Source organism: Muntiacus reevesi, chromosome 4, assembly GCF_963930625.1.
Source record: "Muntiacus reevesi chromosome 4, mMunRee1.1, whole genome shotgun sequence".
In the NCBI taxonomy this organism is placed as follows: Eukaryota; Metazoa; Chordata; class Mammalia; order Artiodactyla; family Cervidae; genus Muntiacus; species Muntiacus reevesi.
In genome coordinates, this window is record NC_089252.1 from 33,277,095 (window position 1) to 33,299,887 (window position 22,793).

The window sequence follows — 22,793 nt, forward strand, 5'->3', positions numbered from 1 at the left end:
AGAACCCCTTTGGATAAAAAACCTCCAGGGGATCACCACTACTGATGGAGTGCAGTCCAGTTCTTTAGCTGGTGCTGCCCTGCCTTTTTCCCCCTCAAGGCACCCAGAGAGAATGCAAGAATATTTATAGAGCACATAGATAACCAGAGATGTCTTGCAACAAGAAATACAAGCGTCCCCAGCGGCTTGAGGGCAAAGTAGTATCACTGCCCACCTGTAATTCATTCCTAGCCCAGCACAAGAAAATCTGGTTAGGTGATCTGCCCTCTTCAACCATATCTCTCATTTCTCCTCTACAGCAGGGAATCTCAAACTGTACTGTGCATACAGGCCACCAGAGATCTTGTGAACATGAAAATTCTGATTCGCTAAGTCCGAGACGAGACTTGAAGTTCAGCATTTCTAACAAGCTTCCAGGTGGAGACGGCTCTGCTGGTCCGAGGACTGCACTTTGAGTGAAGGAGATGTTGGCAGTGGTTCTCAACTCAGGCTGTCCACAAAAATCACCTGTGAAGCTTAAAAAAGTCAGCTGCCTAGGTTACAACTCAGACCAACCAGAATCTTTAGGAGAGCTATTTTTAAAGCTCCCTAGGTAACTTTATTATTATTTATTTCTTTATTGGCTGCATCACACAGCATGTGGGACCTCAGTTCCCCAGTCAGGGATGGAACCCGTGTCCCCTGCATTGGAAGCGCTGAGTCTTAATCACTGGACCACCAGGGAAGCCCCTCCCCAGATGATGTCAGCGTGCAGCCAAAGTTGCATTTTCTTCTTGAGCCAGACCATTCTCTCATTATTCCCCGCTCCCTGTATCTCTGCCGCTTCTCTGCTCAGCTAAGTCCTACCCTTCTCATAGGGCCTGATGTTAATCCTCCTCTGGGAAGCGTCTCCAGCCATGGATAACATCAGCCGCACCCCCCCAGACCCTCTAGACTGCCTGTCTCGTCCTTGTCCCTGAATCAGAAGTGGAGCGTGTGTTGCTCCAAACAGGTGCTGCTGATTACCCGTCTTCACACACTCAGGCCTGGCAGGAGCAAATGTTAGATGCACCTTGGTATGACTCTGAGATGCACTTTTGGGGAAATTCAGCAAATAACAGCAAGGGAGTTCTTTCACGTCTGAGTTGAAAAACACACGTACTGTCTCAATCAGGAAGGAATATTTTCAGGCCTTGACCGTGCTTGCCAGTTAACCTCAGTTAGGCTCCTCTCGGTTAAGGATAGCAGAGCTTCTATCCAGTCACTAAGATCTGCTCTCAAAAAAGGGCGAAAAGGAAGAAAGAAGCTGGAGCCCAGGGTCATGACCTTTAGGGTAAGATGTGGAGAGGCTCAAATAACAAGCCATTCCCCCCACAGGGAAGCAAGAATTCTCTGGGAATGATGGTCATGGGAGCCCATTCAAATTTGGGAATGAATGCACTGGCTCCTCCAGTTTAACTGACTAATTCCCTAACTACTCCAATTTAGGATATAAAAGGCTCCTAGTGCCATAAATATACAGAAAAAGCAAGGAGTTGTCAATTCAGGTATTCTCAAAACCTGAGTTCATGAAACGCTTAGTTAATGGAATAGACGATCTCGTAATATCAGTCTATTTGCCAGAAAAACATTTTCAATGTGAAACTGGAAAATTTTTAAAACAAAAGGAGTAGACCTCGAGTATTGGGAACATGTCACAAAAGACAGACCAAGGGAAATCCATCATAATTCGAAACTGAGAAGAATTTGAAATGAGAGATGGAGGGTCACTGATGAAGATATTGATCTCTGAAGTAACAGGCCTGGCTTCAAATCCTGACTCTGTCCACTTTGTGTCTGCAGGCAAATTCCTTTACCTTTGTAGGCCTCAGTTTTCTCTCCATGAAATGGGGATCCTAAGGGAAACTCATGCGTCTGTTTTACATGATAAAGGGGGACATTTCTCCAACAATGCATACCACATATATAAGTATATATACCATGCATATAAGTATGGTATGCATTGTTTTATTTTAAATACTTTTTACTTTATTTTAAATACCGTACATATTCAAAATGTAAAGTTTGTTTTTAATCTGTTCAGTTAGGCCTTTACCACAAGAGCTATGTCACGGAGTATAGTATTGCAGTGATCTACACTTAGATCTTACCAAGCCACACTTACCAAGCCACCTGGACCTACATACACACATGTTTTTAATGCTTCAGTGCTTCTGCACTCTGCATTTTACCTGTAACGAACCCTCCCGACTTCCTGCCCTTTGCCTCTGCCAAAATAATTAAAATAATTACTCCTATTATTATTATTTTGTTTCAAAGTCTCACTCCCATGCAATCTCCTCTCCTCTGGGTTCGTTCCCTGTCACCTCTCCACTGGAGGCTGTCTCCCATGCTCCTTGTTTGTTGTTTAGTCGCTAAGTCATGTCGTGCTCTTTGCAACCCCATGAACTGCAGCACGCCAGGCTTCCCTGTCCTTCATTATCTCCTGGAAATGTTTGCTCAAACTCTTATCCATTGAGTTGGTGATGCCATCCAACCATCTCATCCTCTGTCGCCCCCTTGTCTTCCTGCCCTTAATCTTTCCCAGCATCAGGCTCTTTTCTAAGTCCTATGCTCCTAGAACATACCATAGGAACCTATATTGGAATACATATCATACTCTGAGTTGTGAGCACCTGTGATTCTTTCTCTCATTTGTGAATTTACAGAGCCATGCTGTCCAAAGTGGTCACCACTAGCCTCATGTGCCACTATTAATATTTGAATTAATTAAACATAAATTAAAACTCTCAGTTCCTCGGTCTCATGAGCCACATATCAAGTGTTTGAGAGACACATGCAGCTATGAATACCATATTGGGCCATCATCACAGAATATTCTCTTGAACAGCAATATTCAGGAGCTTCTCTGCTGGCTCAGTGGTAAAGAATCTGCCTGCAATGTGGGACACCCGGGTTCACTCCCTGGGTTGGGAAGATCCCCTGGAGGAGGAAATAGCAACCCACTCTAATATTCTTGTCTAGAGAATTTCATGGACAGAGGAGCCTGACGGGCTACAGTCCATGGGGCCACAAAGTGTCAGATACAACTGAGCGACTAAACAACAACAAATTCATCCTCTTGTGCAGGGATTATGTCTTGTTTATTCCTAGTGCCTCGTACTTACTATAATGAGTCTGTAAATGCAAGACAATATCAACGAACACAGGCATGTCTATAAATACTCTTTCGGCTGAAAGAGAAAGGATTAGTTATTCATTCATGTTTGAGCCTATAAGAGAAAATATAAATAGCATCACCACAAGGCAGGCAATGAACAAAGGATGTTTAATCATGCTTCCCAGGTGACGCTAGTGGTAAAGAACCTGCCTGCCAATGCAGGAGACATAGGAGATGTGGGTTTGATCCCTCGTTGGGAAGATCCCCTGGAGAAGGAAATGGCAACCCACTCTGGTATTCTTGCCTGGAGAATTTCATGGACAGAGGAGCCTGGTAGGCTACAGTCCATTGGGTCACAAAGAATCGGACACAACTGAGCGACTTTCAGCACAGGAATCATATGAATGAAGTTGGGTAAGAAGTCAAATTCCTTGCCTTCTGTTATAAGTCATAGTTATTCAACCAGACAACTATTAAAATTTTATTTTAAGGGAAATCAATACAATGGCTGAGTGGTCAGTCCTGTTTGGTGGTTTGGTTGCATCTTGCTTGCCTCATCTGGCCAAGTCCATATGCTCCTTAATCTCAGCCCCGGTGTTTATCCCTCTCACGCGAAAGCCTGTAAAGCACCTCTGAGATGTCTCCAACAGACTCAGACCAGGTCAACAGAAAGCATTTCCCCGCAGGGCAGAGCAGGCAGCAAGACCACTCCTCCAAATCCTGCTTGCTTCCCAATGATCTCCCCAGCCTTTCTCTGTCCCTCGACCACCCTGAACAAAGATGCTGAGATACCAGTTACTAAACTGCCCTGCTTCAGGCCACGATGCCACCCAGTCCCGTGTTGGTCATCTCTTCCCCTGTCCCTCCAAAAAGCATTCAACCAAGTCCAAATCTGACAAAAAGATCTGTGTTTTGCTTGCTGAATGCCCCAAAGTACCCCCACTGTGCTCGCTCCTTGCTGTCTCAAGTTAAATTTAACTGTGATTACAGTAGCTTTCCCGCAGTCTTACCCTGTGACCAAATTTCAGGACCCAGCCTATCATGGCATTCATTGTGCGCCACCTAATTCTCCAAGAAGAAAGTAACAGAATATTTTTTGCTCACTGATTTGCTGATCAAGAGCCATGTTTCTGGTCTTCCTTGGTGGCTCAGTGGTAAAGAATCTGCCTGTAAGGCAAGGAGACCCCGGTTCAATCCCTGGGTCAGGAAGATCCCCTGGAGAAGGAAATAGAAACCCACTCCAGTATTCTTGCCTGGGAAATCCTATGGACAGAGGAGCCTGGTGGGCTACAGTCCATGGGGTCACAAAGAACTGGACACAACTGAGCGACAGAGCACGCATGCGTGCAAGGAAGCCCGACAGGACATATTCAAGCTCTATGCAATGTGAGATCCACTTTCAACTGGAATTACAAATAGGAAGTGACATTTCCCTCAGAGATAGCTTAAAACACCCCATCTACTGCCATGCCACGCACAGCACATTCATCTCACAGAGAAAATAAACAGGCGCCGCATCAAGAGACTGCTGAAAAGAAAAGGCACAGAACGGCATCACTGTAAATGGATAATGTGAATAATCAGCAAAAGCAAAGACTGTTCACAGAAAGAACAGCCTTGTATAGAAACCAAGCATGCGGACGTGGTATTTGCGCCTGCCCTGGAACAAGTACATCAGTAAAACACAAGGACCTTTCTCCTCTTCTGTGACTTGGAATTAAGGTTCTCAAGCAAGGGGGCAGACCTCACCCCCACACACAAGCTGGAGGACAGAGAGAGTTCAACCCAGATCACGGCAAGCCATGGTGCCTGGCTATCAGCAGCTTCCTAGACAGGAGGAAACAGAAAACCCATCCACACACTTAGAGTTCACACCATAGACTATTCAGAGTAAACTATATAGACCAGTGATTCTTACTTCACAAGGGTGGCTTCTGTTGGCTCTCAAAAACCTTTCAGGCTTTCAGTGTCACCGCATAGAGACACCTGCACACACGGGGTGTGGCGGTGGTTTCAGGGCTCCCAGAAATTCCACGATCCACACTCTCACGCCCCTAAGTAGTCTCCACCGCATGCATTCTCATTAAGGTTTGAGGCCCCAGGGAAATGCATGAATTTAGCCCTACAAGGAAAGCCCAGGGCGCTAGTGATTTCTCCCACTTCACAGTTCACTCCAAGGTTGGCTGATTCATAAGTTCAGCATGTTGTTTAACACAAAGCCATCATGTTCATAGTATCTTCGGGAAACATGGTCCATCTCGGCTTCTCTCCATTAGTAGTATAAAGGAATAAAAAAATAAAAATACAAGCTTTCTCTGACCCTGCACGCATTCACCCAACACACACTGCATGCCAGGTAGTACCCCAGGCCCTCAGGAACACGAAAGAGAAAAGGCACTTACTCCGTAATGGTGAAATCAACACATGCTCAGCAGGGAAATGCCCCGGGTGTCCCTTACACCGGCTGACGGTGAGTCAGAGAAGGCTTCACCACAGAGGTAACACGGAGCTGAATGAAGTCAGGCTTTCCTCAGGCAAATGCGTCCGTGAGATCGGGGGCAGGGGAGAGCATTCCAGGCCAGCCGAGGGGACAGGGCATGCAAAGTCACTGAGATGTGAGAACGCCTGGGTTTCAGGAACAAAGGGGCAAGCTCTCAGTGCAGCTCGGGCACAGCCTGGGCAGGTGGGAGAGGAGATGAAACAGCCAGATTACAACGTGTAATCACCTGGCTGAAGAATATGACAGCATGTTGGCCTAGGAATCATATTTAGTTAATGATACCAGTGGAATGATAAAGAAAACTCCGTCAGAGAATGACCTGCTTGCCTGGAAAAACATTAAGCAAGCAGTAGGACACGTATTGCTCGCTATGAAGTTAGGAAGTTTGGGATGGACATGTACACATTGCTGTATTTAAAATGGATAACCAACAAGGACCTATGGTAGAGCATAGGGAACTCTGCTCAATGTTACGTGGCAACCCAGACAGGAGGGGAGCCTGGAGGAGAACTGATATATGTACATGTATCTCTTGAGTTTCACTTCCATTTTACACTTTCATGCATTGGAGAAGGAAATGGCAGCCCACTCCAGTGTTCTTGCCTGGAGAATCCCAGGGATGGGGGAGCCTGGTGGTCTGCCGTCTATGAGGTCACAGAGAGTCGGACACGATTGAAGTGACTTAGCAGTAGCAGTAGCATGTCTTGAGTCCCTTCGCTGCTCACCTGAAACTATCATAACATTGTTAATTGGCTATACCACAGTACAAAATAAAAAGCTTTCTTAAAAACAGAAAAAACTATTTTAAAAATAAATGAATTGTATCAATCAAAAAAACAGAAGTCTCTTTACTTAAATGACAGCTACTAACACCACTTATACAGGTCTGCTAAGCTTTACACACTTTGAGCCTACAATAAAGGTTTGCCATAAACTTGAGATGTTTTGTTTCAAATGAGCTGAGCTTGGGGAGCTTGAGGGGGAAATAATATCTAAATGATGATTTAGAAAGAGAAATGCAGCCACCTGCCCAGTAGTTATGGATTAGATAAGTATTTATATAAGATGTAACTTTTTTTAAGTAATAAAATTCATATTAGAGTACTGTGATATCAAGATAAAACAAACTTAGTGGTTTTAACACCAAAAGATGAATCATCCATTTCATACAAAATAAGAGCAACTTATCTGAAATATACCCATTTGAATGCTGAGTTGCAAAGACGAGCGAGGAGAGATAAGAAAGCCTTCCTCAGCGATCAATGCAAAGAAATAGAGGGAAACAACAGAATGGGAAAGACTAGAGATCTCTTCAAGAAAATTAGAGATACCAAGGGAACATTTCATGCAAGGATGGGCATAATAAAGGACAGAAACAATATGGGCACAACAGAAGCAGAAAAGATTAAGAAGAGGTGGCAAGAATACACATAACTATACAAAAAAGATCTTCATGACCCAGATAACCATGATGTGATCATCCACCTAGAGCCAGACAACCTGAAATTTGAAGTCAAGTGGACCTCAGGAAGCATCACTAGGAACAAAGCTACTGGAGGTCATGGAATTCCAGTTGAGCTATTTCAAATCCTAAAAGATGATGCTGTGAAAGTGCTGCACTCAATATGTCAGCATATTTGGAAAACTCAGCAGTGACCACAGGACTGGAAAAGGTCAGTTTTCATTGCAATCCCAAAGAATGGCAGTGCCAAAGAATGTTCAAACATCCACATAATTGCACTCATCTCACACACTAGCAAAGTAATGCTCAAAATTCTCCAAGCCAGGCTTTCACAGTATGTGAACTGTGAACTTCCAGATGTTCAAGCTGGATTTAGAAAAGGCAGAGGAACCAGAGATCAAACTGCCAACATCTGCTGGATCATTGAAAAAGTGAGAGTTCCAGAAAAATGTCTACTTCTGCTTTATTGACTATACCAAAGCCTTTGACTGTATAGATCACAACAAACTGGAAAATTCTTCAAGAGATAGGAATACCAGACCACGTGACCTGCCTCCTGAGAAATCTGTATGCAGGTCAAGAAGTAACAGTTAGAAATGGATACGGGACAACACACTGGTTCCAAATTGGGAAAGAAATACGTCAAGGCTGTATACTGTCACCCTGCTTATTTAACTTATATGCAGAGTACATCATGAGAAATGCCAGGTTGGATGAAGCACAAGCTGGAATCAAGACTGCCGGAAGAAAAATCAATAACCTCAGATATGCAGATGACACCACCCTTATGGCAGAAAGTGAAGAACTAAAGAGCCTCTTGATGAAAGTGAAAGAGGACAGTGAAAAAGTTGGTTTAAAACTTCAACATTCAGAAAACTAAGATCATGACATCCTGTCCATCACTTCAAGGCAAATAGATGGGGAAACAATGGAAACAGTGACAGACTTTATTTTGCGGGGCTCCAAAATCACTGCAGATGGTGATTGCAGCCATGAAATTAAAAGACGCTTGCTTCTTGGAAGAAAAGCTATGACCAGTTAGATAGTATGTTAAAAAGCAGAGACATTACTTTGCCAACAAAGGTCTGTCTAGTCAAAGCTATGGCTTTTTCCAGAAGTCATGCATGGATGTGAGAGTTAAGACTATAAAGAAAGGTGAGTGCTGAAGAACTGATACTTTTAAACTGTTGTGTTGGAGAAGACTCTTGAAAGTCCCGTGGAAAGCAGGAGATCAAACCACTCAATCCTAAAGGAAATCAGTCCTGAATATTCATTGGAAGAACTGATATTGCAGCTGAAACTCCAATACTTTGGCCACTTGATGAGAAGAACTGACTCATTGGGAAAGACCCTGATGCTGCTGGGAAAGATTCAAGGCAGGAGGAGAAGGGAACAACAGAGGATGAGATGGTTGGATGGCAAGATCGACTTGATGGACATGAGTCTGAGCAAGCTCCGGGAGTTGGTGAAGGTCAGGGAAGCCTGGTGTGTTGCAGTCCACGGGGTCACAAAGAGTTGAACACGACTGAGCGACTGAACTGAAATGGCTGACTGATCTGAAAAATAAAGGCTGAAAACTTAGTTTATCCTTGGAATATGGTATGACTACTAGATTTCATGGAAGCCTCCTGACTCTCGTTTTTGGCTATATCTGGAAGGTAATTAAAAGGGTCCATTTGGCAGTTGAATGAAGAAGGAGGATAGGAAACTGGGTATTCATGCTATTATATTTTTTAACAGAAACACTCCAAGACCAAAGCTCACTTTTGTTGTTGTTGTTGTCTAGCCACTAAAGCATGCCTGATTCTTTGCGACCTTCTGGACTATAGCCATCCTGGCTTCTCTCTCCATGGGATTTCCCAGGCAAGAATACTGGAGTGGGGTGCCATTTCCTTCTCCTGGGGATCTTTCAAACCGAGAGATTGAACCTGCGTCTCCTGTTTGGCAGGTGGATTCTTTACCACTGAACCACCAGAGAAGCCGAAAGCCCACTTTACCTTCTCCATTTCCCAAAAGCCAAGTAGCAACACAGCATGTGTCACAGCCACAAAGACAGGGCAGGCGGTCACTAGAAGCTGTTACAACTTGTCTTTCTCAGTCGTTATAGCCAGTCAGCTGTTGGCTATGAATAAGTAGTTTGGATGCAGCCCTTTTTGCATTTGTCCCAAACACTCTGCATCTTCAGCGGGGAAACCTTCTTTTTGCTGTCATAATTCTGAAAGCAATTACTAGCAACCCAGAATGGAACCTGTTGCTATGGTAATGGCATACCACCAGCAAATATCACCCATGGTCAAATACATATATATACACCATCTAATGAAAAATATGTATACCATCTAATGAATCCACCTGCAGTGCAGGAGACCCCAGTTCGATTCCTGGGTCGGGAAGATCTGTTGAAGAAGGGATAGGCTACCAGCTCCAGTATTTCTGGGCTTTGCTTGTGGCTCAGCTGGTAAAGAATCCACCTGCAATGTGGGAGACCTGGGTTTAATCCCTGGGTTGGGAAAATCCCCTGGAGAAGGGAAAGGCTACCCACTCCAGTATTCTGGCCTGGAGAATTTCATGGTCTGTATAGTCCATGGGGTTGCAAAGAGTCAGACATGACTGATCAACTTTTACTTTGTAGTTTAATTACCTAGATAAAGCAGGAAAAAAAAAAACAGGTTATCACAGTGACTGTATTTTTCTCATTCAGGTAAACAGACTGTTCCCCATCCTACACAAAATCAAGGGCAAGACTGAATGCAAAGTAAACTGGAATCAACCAGCACAAAATTATTAATTACTTAAGCCAGTGTCAGCAAAATGGTAGTTTACATTCCATACAAACAGGTGTGTATATTAAGGATAAGACTAAAAAGCATATTTTACTGAAGCTCCCCTCTGGTGAATCTTCACCATTGTATACTCCAGGGAACCAGAAAGAAAGAGAGATGACGGTTAGCATTTCCTTTCAGTAAGTCAGAGTCCCCTCCATGCATTGGGCAGCTCCATCTGTAATTCGCAATCTTCATCTTCCTATCCTTAGGCCTCAGAGGGTGAGGAAGAAAGAGAAAGAAAGGTGATGACCTTACAAAATTTATGCCACTTGTTTCAATCCCTCAGTCAAGAAGTCACCATAAACTAAGTCTGTACAGAACAACAGGGTGACCAATATGCTCAGTGACAAGAGGAGTCATTATCTAAAATCAGAGCAATCCGCTTAAATTGGGGGGCGTCCCCATATTTCTTGCTAGCCATGGGCTTGGAAATGCAAGGAAGAAGACTGGAAAGAAAGGTTCCAACATCCAGTGCCCGCAGAAAGAAGAAAGCGTAACAGGAAATGTGGGAGAGCGTGCCTTCTGTTTCAAAAGTATGTTTCTCTTCTCCTCTGTCTCAGACTTGCTCTTCTCTGCTACCACATGGCCCCTCAACCTCCTCATTACACCAGTCTTAGGACACACACAGTGTACGGGTATGTAGGTGTGTTTTAATGAAAGGGCCTGGTTACCATGACTATCATTGCTGTCAAAGTAACTTTCCTCATTTCAAAGTGGGAATAGTAATATCTACCTCACATGGGTTGCTATGAGGAATAATTTAAAGGAAATGACTTTATAAGCTGGAAAGCATTGCCTCAAATGTTATTTCCAAGTATAACAGTGCCTTACAGCAGACATCTATCATTTCCTTATTGGCAATGTATTTTATCAACCTCCCAAAGTATATATTATGAAGTTAAATAAAACATTTCTGTATCTCCTTGCTATCTTTCACTATTAAAAAAAAGAGCTACATGAGGGACTTCCATGGTGGTCCAGTGGTTAAGAATCTACCTTCCAATGGAAGGGATGTGGTTTCAATTCCTGGTCAGGGAACTAAGATCTCACATGCCTCACAGCTAAAAAACCAGAACATAAACAACAGAAGCAATATTGTAACAGAGTCAATAAAGACTTTAAAAATGGTCCACATCAAAAAAACTTTTCTTTAAAGGCGGGTAGAATGTCACCCAGAGAATGCCAGAAAAATAGAAGAAAGCTGTTTTCCTTAAATATAACTTTCCACATTTCTTTGGAATTTGAAAAGTATAGGTTATATAAAAGGAGTATTTTTAGCTCAGCTCTCAAAAATCTCCTAGATGTATGCTCAGAGACAAACTATGAAAACAACAATATTTAATTATTATGAAATGTAGCCTTTTCATTTTTATTTACTATTGATAAGGAAGAAACAACCCTGTTGGCATTCTTCAAAGCTGAGCTCACCGCCATTCATTAATATGCAGTGCAAACTGGTCAGCTCAGAGGAGTGGTACTTGGCCCATAATCAGCAACCTGGTTGCAGCCCTGCAGGGGTACAAACACGTTCACTGCAGAAATGAGGGACTGGAAAACTTTGCTCCACAGACAGACACACACCTATTTTCCCCAACTGGGATAAAATGTTTCTCTGGATAGACTTCTTATTTATCTGGGGGGAAAAAAATCCTCATAGCCTGTTTCATATGTGTGTGTGTTTTAGTTGATCAGTCATATCTACTCTTTGCGATCCCATGGACTGTGGCCCGCCAGGTTCCCCTGTCCATGGGATTCTCCAGGCAAGAATACTGGAGTGGGTAGCCAGTCCCTTCTGCAGGGGATCTTCTCTACCTGTGCATCGAACCCAGGTCTCCTGAATTGCAGGCAGATTCTTTACCATCTGAATTTTCAGCTCACACAACCCAAAATGTCTTATGCACAACAAATAAACAAAAAACAACAACAAAGGCAATACTATTACACTAACTTAAAATAATTTTTTAATTTATTATATGCAGGTAGGTTTAAATTGATTTTGATATTCTTTTTCTCTTACCACAGCAAGCCTGCTAAAATCTTAGCAGGAGGACTTTTCCTCCTCTTCATTAGATTAGCACCTCTGCTCAAATGAAAAGATGGTAAATTTAACTCTCATGCTTGGTTTAGAAATATATTCAAAGGTAGTGTTTCTCTTGTTAAAGGTAGGAGTAAGTCCAAAGATATTTGGCTGCCACAGGAAACAAATGTATTGGGTCTGTTTTTTAAATTAAAATTTATTTTTAGTAACATGAAAAAAAAATAGATAACTTCAAAGAAGCACAGGTGACAGGGTTGAATCTGAATGTTTGATAATAAACAATCACAAATTTTCAAGTCATGTATTAGGGAATATGTATTTCAAATAGCAATGAACACTGTACTCCATTTTTAAAAAATATTTATTTTATTATCTGGCTGCTCGAGATCTTAGTTGCAGCATGTGGGATCTCGTTCCCTGACCAGGGATTGCACCCAGGCCCTCTGTATTGGGAGTACAGAGTCTTAGCCACTGGACCACCAGGGAAGTCCCTGTATTCCATTTTAATTAAAGAAAACTCCCTCTCCTCCCCCAGGAGTTACTTTTACTGAGTACCAATAGTGCAGTGGAGTGTCCTGCTCTTTAGAACAACGTGTGCAAGTTCTTGTTCTAAGTTCTGCTGTGGGGAAAAAAATAGGATCCATGACTAACTACACACTCTATTCTATTTCCTAAGCAAACAAATAAAAAACTCAAACTCCTAAAAGTTTCAGAGAATTAATCTTTTAGAGGGTAAACTCATTTAGAAAGCCATGGCACTAACCAACTTAACATCATTTCAGTTCAGTCGCTCAGGCGTGTCTGACTCTTTGCGACCCCCATGGACTGCAGCACCCCAGAGTTCCCTTCCCTCTCTGTCTCCCAGAGTTTGCTCAGACTCATGTCCATGGAGTCAGTGATGCCATCCAACCGTCTCATCCTCTGTGGTCCCCTTCTCCTCCTGCCTTCAATCTTTCCCAGCATCAGGGTCTTTCCAATGAATCAGTTCTCCAAATCAGGTGGCCAAAGTATTGGAGCTTCAGTTTCAGCATCAATCCTTCCAATGAATATTCAGGACTGATTTCCTTTAGGATTGACTGGTTTGATCTCTTCAACATAGCTTACATTATACTTAACATAGCCTAGATTTAAATTCTTTATCCTATGCAATGGAGAGACTACAGAACTACACGACTAGAATTAGATTTATAGGGTTTCCCTGATGGCTCAGTGGTAAAGAATCCTCCTGCCAATGCAGGAGACACAGGTTCGGTCCCTGGTCCAGGAAGATCCCACATGCCACGGAGCAACTAAGCCCTTGCACCACAACTACCGAGCCTGTGCTCTAGAGCGTGGGAGCCGCAAATACTGAAGCCCACGTGCCCTACAGCCTGGGCTCGGCAATGAGAGAAGCCACTGCAATGAGAAGCCCACGCACTGCAACTAGAGAGTAGCAACCTCCACTCACTGCAACTGGAGAAGGCCTTTGCAGCAGCAAACAACCAGCACAGTCATAAATAAATAAATTAAATAAATAAATATTTTTAAAAGCATTAGATTTATAGAATGCCACCTAAAAATTGGAATTGAGAATCTCTGGCCTAGTGTTATCACCCACCCTAGGTTCAATCTACTTCACAGAGTTATTTTGCTTCAGCCATGACTATAACCCTCAGAACTGTCTTTCGCTAAACCACTTCATCTCTCCTGTGTGTGTGCTCAGTCACTCAGTTGTGTTGGACTCTTTGCGACCCCATGGATTGTAGCCCGCCAGGCTCCTCTGTCCATGGAATTTTCCAGGGAAGAATATTGGAGTGGATTGCCAGTTCCTACTCCAGTTCATCTCTCCTATTCAAGGCCAATCACTAAAAATTTATACAAAAGACAGTTGAAGGACTAAAAAGAGTGGCTAATGTGCTATCTGGTATCCAAGGACACTGATAATCCTCAAGTCCATGGCTGAAAATGCTAAGCAAGATTTGCCAAAACCTCTCTATAAAGACAGTCATTTAAGAACCTAAGAAATCTAGGTTCTGGGTTACACACTCCAACCACCTGACAATCATGCCATTCATCTGACGTGACCTTGGGGCAAGTTACTCAATCTTTTTTTAGAGCCTGTTTCCTCATCTGAAAAATGAGGTTAATAGTGCTACTGCACAGGATTCTTGTAAAGATGAAACGAGATAGCCTAGGTAAAGAGCTTAGTACTATATTTAGTACATAATGGTACTTGGTAAATAATTCTGCTACTGTTCTGTCTTCACTTCTGCAGCCTCAGGTTTGAGTAGGTATTTATTGTTTGTCTTTTACTTAAACTCTCATGGCTCAGGTCTTGAAAGTCTCACTGTGTTTCATTTTACCACTAAAATCAATCTTAAATATGAAAGCTATTTCCAAAGATGCCATTTCAATTATATCACAAACTCCCCCTTCCTTCTCAAATCTTTTCATTCTACAGAAGAAGAAGAAGAAACTCAAAACATCAGGATCTTTTCTTACCCCTGAGCTTTCATTATAGTCAAACAGCTCTCCTAATGGACTTCATGGACAGATGATCCAAGCCCCTGCGTGGGCAATCATGACAGCCCACCCTCTAATCCAGTGCTACTCAAAGTGTGGGCCAGCAATTTGACTAAGTAATTTTAGTCTGTTGGATCTAATTTTTTAAATGGAGGTTATATTTTGTATGTCTTTTTTTTTGTATGTCTTTTTAACTTTCATTTTTCTCATTATTTATGCTTGTCACATTTTACAAAATTATTAGTCAACATGAATTGAAAAGAAAGAAACTGGTGCTTCACCACACACAGTTTGAGAAGCACTGTTTTAATGCACTGTCCTGTTCGATTAAATGCTATCTTCCTAGGTTCCTAGAGCAAACCTAGTCTCCTTTTCCCAATATGGAGGGTTCCAGGTAACCTGACCCCTGGAGATAATACTAAGCTCTAAAGAATCCACTCTATCTGAGCGACTCATTGGAAAAGACCCTGACCCTGGGAAAGACCGAGGGCAGGAGGGGAAGGGAGCCACAGAGGACGAGATGGTTGGATGGCATCACCGATTCAATGGACACGAGTTTGAGCAAACTCCAGGAGATAGTGAAGGACAGGGAAGCCGACGTGCTGTAGTCCATGGGGTCTCAAAGAGCTGGACACAGCTTAGCGGCTGAACAACTACCTCAGGAGCAAACACAGTCATCTATTATATACCCGTGTAGTTGTTTTGCACAGGAATCTAGCTAGATACAACTTACTATGGCAAGGAATTTAACATAGGATTAATCCATCCGGGATCCCTTCAAGACATTCACTGAGTTTTTTTCACTCTCTGAATGAGATGATTCAGTTAGAAAAATATTTAAATAAGTGCTCCTACTGCATGAACGCTGAGGACAACATTGTGAGGAAGGTCTAGCTGGTCTGCTTTTTTATCAGTAGTGTACAGTCATCAACGTCATCTCCTTATCTGTAAGAGGACTTCTACCAGTGCCTTCTACATGAATCATAAACCCCAGTCACCATATACAAAGCCAGTACAGGAAGCTTCTGTTGAAATTTTTTGATGATCAAGTACACAAAAATGGCCACCTGTTTAAGCGGATGTCTAAGTTCCTTCTATATTGAGTCAGAAATTTAATTTAATAAACATGTTCAAAGAATTACACAAGGAGGTGATGGTATACCAAGATTAACAATACACAGAGTCCAGACTCAAGGAGCTTACAACCTAGTTGAGGGATAACATAAGTATGCAAATAACTGGCATACAAAGTGACACCTAGTAGGTACTGTGTGAGATTTATAAAACTCTGTTTATATAGAAGCTCAAACAAGATCACCTCACATCTTTTAAAATGGAGGTTATATTTTGTATGTCTTTTTAAATTTCATTTTTCTCATTACATATACTTGTCATATTTTACAAAATTATTAGCCTACTTGAACTGAAAAGAAAGAAACTGGTGCTTCACCACACACAATTTGAGAAGCTGGGAGGGTTTAGATAGGTTTTATGGAATATGGTCCACTTGAGAGAAACTTAAGAGGATGGATAAGGCATCAACAGCTCATAGGATAAGGCGGAGACTGAAGAAATGAGCATGAGATTAGTTTTACATACACACACACACACATACACACAAACTCCTTTGCTTACTGCCCATAAACACCCTTCTCAAAGTCTATGGAAATTATATGAAAAACTAGTCTGTCATTTGTAAAAACTGTAAACTGTTAAGGAAATCCATTCTCTCATCACTGGATTATACTGTATTTTATGGTTGTTAACTCAAAAAAGTGAACATAATAAATCACATTTCCAAAGTCAGGAAAAGGACAGTGGCTCCAGAGGTGTTCAGTTTCCATTTATACTATTAGCAAGGTTTTTTAGCTATAACATATTAACAGGGATGTCTTTAAGTTAATCAGAGGTGCAGAAGCCCAGAAGAGAACTTGTATCACCTAGGAATTCTCAAGACACTTGAGGAGAGGGCTGAACTGAGGAACAGACCAAGTTGGTATTAAAGGGAGCAGACTCTTCCGGCAGACTGGAGAGCATGTGGACATGGAGATCACAATCAAGTAAACACACACAATCTCTACCTGACACTTCATCTCAGCAGACCCCCAGGGTCTCCTTATCTGCCAGCTCCTGCCTGGCTCTAAGTCATGAGCATCTCAGTTACCAAGACCAGGAAATGGAATTTCTTAAGGATTAAAAAGATATGTTCTAAGAGTTGTTTCTTTACTCTCCATTTCCCTGGAGCCTAGAAATGATTCTTCTTTTTCATTAAAATTTTCTTAGTGAAAAATATCCTTTTTGCTACATATCATAAATATTCCTCTTATATTCTGTTTTAACCTATCAAACATTTGCAAATGAAGCTGGAAGAACATGGGCTTTGGAGAATCAGATAGATGCAGGTTTTCCTGGAGTACAGATCACACCTGAGACAATAGTAGGAGATGAAGCCATGGATGAAGGATTAGAGAATCAATCTAGATGCAAAAATGCCTGGAGTATAGTTGGTTCTATTATGGATTACTTATACTCGATTATTTATCGAGTGCTTGTTGGGCACATCACATGGATTCTCTCATTTAATCTTCACAACATCTTTAGACAAAAATACACTTACTAAACCCACTTTACATGAGAGGAAACAGAAAAACACACTTAATTGCTAACATTTATATGAATGCTAACATCGTGAATGTTTACACGAACTTTTCTCCTTTTCTCTCAGGACTAAGGGCAATGATAACTTCATTGACTGGGAGAAGAATAAGAAAGGCAGATTCCCAAGATGCCATTTCGGTGCCCAAAGCAAACACACAAAACAAGATCTTGAGACCTACAAATTCAGTGTAATCTCTATCAAAATTCCAGCTGCTGTTTTTTTTTTTTTTTTTTTTATGGGGGGGCACAAATTAACATGCTGATCCTAAAATTCACATAGAAATTCAAGGAATCAAACTTTGCCAAAATAATTTTCCAAAAGAGCAAAGTTGGAAGACTTACACTTCCAATTTCAAAATTGCAGTAAGCCAAAAGCTATAGTCATCAAGACTGTGCTGTTGGCATAAAAATAGACATACAGGTCAATGGAATACAGTTGAGGATTCAGGGGGAAAAAATCTTATCTTTATGGTCAGTTGATTTTTAAAAATATTTATTTGGTTGCACCAGGTCTTAGTTTCAGTACCTGAGATCTAGTTCCCTAACCAGAGATGGAACCAGATCCCCTGCATTGGGAGAGCAGATCTTAGCCACTGACCCACCAGAGAAGCCCTCCATGGTCAACTGATTTTTGATAAGGGTGCCTAGATAATTCAATCGGGAGAGAAGAATCTTTTCAACAAATGGTGCTAAGACAGCTACATACCAACATACAAAGAATAAAGCTTGACTTTATACTATACATAAAAATTAACTCAAAATGGATCACAGACCTAAAATGTGGGAGCTGAAACTACAGAACTCTCACAGAAAAACAAGGTGTAAATCTCTGAGACTTGGATTAGGCAACAGTTTCTTAGTCATGACACCAAAAGCACAATGACAAAACAGGAAACAGACGAACTAGACATCATCAAATTAAAAACTCGTAGGCTTCAAAGGATACTACTAACAAAATGAATGCTACAGCATGAGTGAAACTTGAAAGCATAAAATGAAAATATGAAATACCTAAAATAGGCAAATCTATAGTGATAGGAAGTAGATTAATGATAGGAAGTAGATTAGTAGATTAGTGACTAGGACGGAGGGATTTGGGAGGAAATAGGGTAATTGCTAATGGGCATGGGTTTCCTTTTGGGGGTTGATAAAAATTTCTAAAATTGATTGTGGTGATGGCTGCACAACTCTGGATATGCTAAAAACCCACTGGATTGTACACTTTGAATGAGTGAATTCTATGACATGGGAATTATATCTCAATAAAGTTGTTAAAAATAATAGGCCCTTGAATCAAATAGAAGGTGAAAGGCTGATGGGCCCACACACAAAGGGGAAGAACTGGAGTGCTCCCTGCCCCTCATACTGAGTGTTCCTGGCCACTCAGGGTCTGAAAGGGGAGACAGAGAGAGAGAGAGAAGTAGCTGTCAATGAGGGAGCTAATTTTACAACTTGGACAATCTTTTAAAATTACCCTTTAGAGTATTGGTGGGTCTTCCCCAGTGGCTCAGCGGTAAAGAATCCACCTGCCAATGCAGGAGATGCAAGACTCGGATTCAGTCCCTGGGTCAGGAAGATCCCCTGGAGAAGGGAATGGCAACCCACTCCAGCATTCTTGCCTGGAGAATCCCCATGGACAGAGGAGCCTGGCGGGCTACCATCCATGGGATCACAAAGAGTTGGACACGACTTAGCAACTAAACAATGACTACAAAGTGGTGGTGAGAAGGTTTCAGGTGTCATGCCCTGGTTATAGGATAGAGGGCAATGAAGTGAAAGTTGCAGACAGGACAGGTGGTTTCTCAGGAGCCAACTTGACCTTGGGCTTCCTGAACCCCTCCCATCTAACTCATTCACTGAGCACAGCATCCTAGACAGTGAAAGCAGGTGGCTGCTTTCTATCTCCATAGACATAATTTATAGTTTCCACACAAACTAAAAATAAAAATGAATCACATGTTTATGTATCATCCAGAAAAGTCAGAATGAACGTGTACCAAAATTTTATAAGTGGCCCATTTATAGATAATTAATTTATAGGTGATTTATAATATAATTATAAATTATAATTTATAGGTAATTAAACTTTAAAAATATTTTTTCTGAAGTTTTAAACCAATTAATATCTATTGCCTATAGAGGAGGGTGTTAGATTTCCTTTCCTCTTTAAAAAAGATATATAAGGACTTCCCTGGTGGTGCAGTGGATAAGAATCCGCCTGCCCATGTAGGGGACACAGGTTCAGTCCCTGGTCCAGGAAGATTCCACATGTTGCAGGGCAACTAAGCTCATGTGCCACAACTACTGAGTCCTCTCACCGAGAACCTGTGCTCCACAACAAAAGAAGCCACATCAGTGAGAAGCCCACGCATTGCAAGGAAGAGTAGCCCCTGCTCACTGCAACTAGAGAAAGCCCGTGTATAGCAATGAAGACCCAGCGGCATCCAAAAATAAATAATTCAAAAACAATCAGTAAAAAGGATATATGAGAATTTCACATAAATGACAGATTATACTTCCATTTCTATCAAAGCTAAAAGCACAGCAGAGGGTCTTTAAAGATATGAAATCATAAGGACCAAAGAGAACAGAAGCAAAAGAAACGCAACAAAAGATTTCAACTGGAAAGCAAATGGATCAGCAAATGACCACACAGAACTGAGAAAGCTGAATCCCATGTTAAGTTTTAGAAACAACCAGTTTACACAGTAAACCACATACCTCCCCCAAAGGCACTGCAAGGTTGGGTTCCAGGTATGAGGATAAAGGTGAGGCCAGAAACAGGAGGATTAACTGAAATTCTCTTTTAAGAATCAGATAAGTCACAGAGCCCTTCCCCAAGTCCAAGCAGGTAACTGTATCTCCTGCATCTGTAGAAAGCTGGACAGCCACAGTTGTCCCAGGGGGAGTGGGGCGGGGGTAGGGGTGGGGTGAGGGGAAAGCGTACCAGTCTGCAAACAGGGGGATCAGATGAGCATTTTATATACTGAGTCCACCCACTGCCAAACGGCTTTTCCAGCTCAGCTGCCGAACAAATGGTAACCCGTTTTCCACCATCAAGAGAGAAGGTCGGAAGATTTTTCTCTGGAGAATCTAACCAGCCCAAGAGGAAAGTCTTAACATACCAATACTGAGCACTCCTTAGTGAAATGGCCCACAGGTGGCAGGCCTCACCATGAGATCAGAGCTGCTTATCAGGTTTATGGGGCATTGCTCTTAAGCAAGACCAGACAACCAGGATCACCAGACAGCTGAGGAATATCTCAGACTCAAAAGATAGGGACCGAAACAAACAAACAAATGAAAAGCAATCTGGAGAAAAAAAGAGTCTCTAGAGGGAGAAAAAGGTGTTTAAACATATGTTTCATTAATATATTCTGAGACAGAAGAGAACACATGTCTAAATCAATAACAGGCAAATATAAAAATATATTTTACCCCATGAGTTGAAAACTTATGTCCATACAAAAAAATCTGCATATACATGTTTTTGACAGCTTTATTCATAATTGCCAAAACTGGAAACAACCTAGATGTTCTTCAAAGGGTGAACAGATAAACTGTGGTATAGCCTTACAGTGGACTATCATTCACTGATAAAAAAAGAAACAAGTCATTAAGCTACCACAAGACACAGAGGAAATACAAATGCATATTGTTAAGTGAAATAAGACAGTTTAAAATGACTACATATTTATATGATTCCAACTATATTAACATTCAGGAAAAGACAAAACTACAGAGACAGTGTAAAGATCAGAGGTTGCCAGGGGCTTATGGGGAGGAAGAATGACTAGGTTGAGCACAGGAAATTTGGGGGGCAATGAAACTCTTCTGTATGATACAGTCATGATAGACACATGACATTAAACTTTTGTTAAAACCCATAAAGATGTACTATACTAAGAGTGAATCCTAATGTAAACTATGAACTTTAGCTCATAATAAAGTATCAGTGTTCATTCATGAATAAATTTCATTCATCAAACAAACATACTACACTAATGCAAGATATAAAGAATAGGGGAAACTATGGGGGAGGCAGAACTGCAGTGGTTATCCAGGAGCCCTCTGTACTTCCTGCTCCATTTTTATGTAAACCTAAAATTGCTCTAGAAAACAAAGGTTACAGTTGTGTGTGGGTTTTTTTTGTTTTGTTTTGTTTTTTGCTTCCCTGCACAGTATATGGGATTCTAGTTCCCCAACCGGGGATCAAACCTGTGCCCCCTGCAATGGAAGCACAGGGTCTTTCCAGTGGACCACCAGAGAAGTCCCTAGAAAACAAAGTTTATAAACTAAAATAAGACAAAACAACCAATGAAGATGAAGTACTCTTTAAAACACCTGCTAAATTAGGAATGAAACTGCTACTCTTACACTTCAAGGGGAACTATTATTGGAAGACTCCTCTGGGAAGTCATTATGAAAGTATAACTTTCTTTTTTTTTTTTTTTTTGAAAGTATAACTTTCAACTGAGCAATTTTACTCTTGGAAATCTACCATAAGAAAAAAGCACAAAGTATAATGGGGAAAAATCCACAGTACCAAGTAAAAAAAATGGATCTCATCTAAATTACCCAATAGGCAAATAGTTAAGTAAATTATGGTATATCATCAGATGATATCAGGTGAAAGGGAAAGTGTTACTCAGTCATGTCCGACTCTTTGTGAGCCCACCAGGCTCCTCTGTCCATGGGATTCTCCAGGCAAAAATACTGGAGTGGGTTGCCATTTCCTCCTCCAGGGGATCTTCCCGACCCAGGTAGTGATTTTATTTTATAAAAATTACCATCATAACTATTTAGGAACATCACAGAAAATTTTTCATGAGAGAAATACTAATTTTAAAAGCAAGATACAAAATTATATATGCAATTATAATTATTAAAAAATTTCTGGCTTTTCCGGTAAGCGGCCTGAGCTGACCTCTAAAAATGGTGTGCTATTCACTCGACCCAGAAAAACCCCACAAAATCATGCAAATCAAGAGGTTCAAATCTTCGTGTTCACTTTAAGAACACTCGTGAAACTGCCCAGGCCATAAAGGGTATGCATATCCGAAAAGCCACCAAGTATCTGAAAGAGGTCACTTTAAAGAAGCAGTGTGTGCCATTCCGTCATTACAATGGTGGAGTTGGTAGGTGTGCACAGGCCAAACAGTGGGGCTGGACGCAGGGTCGGTGGTCCAAAAAGAGTGCTGAATTTTTACTACACATGCTCAAAAATGCAGAGAGTAATGCTGAACTTAAGGGCTTAGATGAAGATTCTCTGGTCATTGAGCACATTCAAGTGAACAAAGCCCCCAAGATGCGGCACAGGACTTACAGAGCTCATGGTCGGATCAACCCCTACATGAGCTCTCCCTGCCACATTGAGATGATCCTTACTGAAAAAGAACAGATTGTTCCTAAACCAGAGGAGGAGGTTGCACAGAAGAAAAAGATATCCCAGAAGAAACTGAAGAAACAAAAACTTATGGCCTGGGAATAAATGCCGCAGAAAATAAATGCAAATAAAAGTAAAAAAAAAAAATGTCTGTAAAATGCTGTGTGAAGTTGATGGGATTATAGATTCCCTTTTTCCCCTATTTTTCAAACTTTCTAAAATGTCATATTTGATTTAAACAAGGAAAGGGTTTGAAGTGATAAGGCAATTTGCATTGTGGGAA

General features: G+C 41.5%; 1 protein-coding gene and 1 pseudogene across 7 annotated transcripts in view; one reads left to right on the forward strand and one right to left on the reverse strand.

Moving 5' to 3' along the window:
* Window positions 1–22,793, reverse strand: part of GREB1L (GREB1 like retinoic acid receptor coactivator) — a 246,209-nt gene that overhangs the window by 178,507 nt on the left and 44,909 nt on the right. The window contains exon 1 of one of the 7 annotated variants that reach the window (XM_065932482.1): window positions 5,542–5,591. The exons of the other annotated variants lie outside the window; for them this stretch is intronic. The gene's annotated coding sequence lies outside the window, so the exon portion shown is untranslated. Of the gene's footprint in view, window positions 1–5,541; window positions 5,592–22,793 lie in introns of those variants that run through there. 7 annotated transcript variants of the gene reach the window in all.
* On the forward strand, window positions 22,060–22,627 carry LOC136167644 (large ribosomal subunit protein uL22-like; annotated as a pseudogene).